Source organism: Penaeus monodon, chromosome 28, assembly GCF_015228065.2.
Source record: "Penaeus monodon isolate SGIC_2016 chromosome 28, NSTDA_Pmon_1, whole genome shotgun sequence".
Lineage (NCBI taxonomy): Eukaryota > Metazoa > Arthropoda > Malacostraca > Decapoda > Penaeidae > Penaeus > Penaeus monodon.
Window position 1 is genome coordinate 28493492 of NC_051413.1, and position 719 is coordinate 28494210.

Genomic DNA, 719 nt, shown 5'->3' on the forward strand with positions numbered 1-719 from the left:
CTTTTATATAAAATTCTAAGTCGTTTTTATCATTGTATTTCACCAGTTTCAAAACAGGAATGCTGAGGCATATCATTCGACTCAGTTTAAGCTAGAGGAATCTATTTTATATATATTTTAGTTTGCTGCCGAAAAATTGGAGTTTATAATTGTGATAGCTCTACATCAATACATCTTCACGAATCGGTAGTTAGTAATTTTTCCACAAAAAAAAATATTGTCAGATCCGCAGAAATATATTGTTTTTTTCTCTCTTGTTTACTCCGGTATCTTTCTACGTACTCTACCCAATAAATCAAAATGTCATATTCTTCATTCCTATTAATATACTATAGTTAGAGCAATACTAAGGCCTGTTCATTTAAAACGATATCAATTTCCTGGCATGACAGGTAATTTCCCTTTCATATTGTTCAATCCACACGAATGTATTGTTCAGCTCATTATTAAGATGCATTTTATATTGTTCGTCCCCCTAATCGAAATGCAACATTTCTCATTTCAATCATAAAGCCTTAGTCATAGCAATAATAAGATAGAGGAAATAATAATTTGAATAATGTCATAAGGCCTGTTTAGGCGGCTCACTTGATGATTTTCTTGATACGATGCATAACTGAAGGGTTCATTGGAATTACGAAAAAAAAGGAGAAAAAAAAGACTTGGTTGATGGTTTACGGAGTTATTGCCTTCTGAGAGTCGCGAAAATGTAAACTTGC

At 32.3% G+C, this 719-nt stretch overlaps 1 protein-coding gene across 1 annotated transcript in view; it reads left to right on the plus strand.

Moving 5' to 3' along the window:
• Nucleotides 1-719, plus strand: part of LOC119590985 — a 1534-nt gene that overhangs the window by 138 nt on the left and 677 nt on the right. The gene's annotated exons all lie outside the window — the stretch shown is intronic.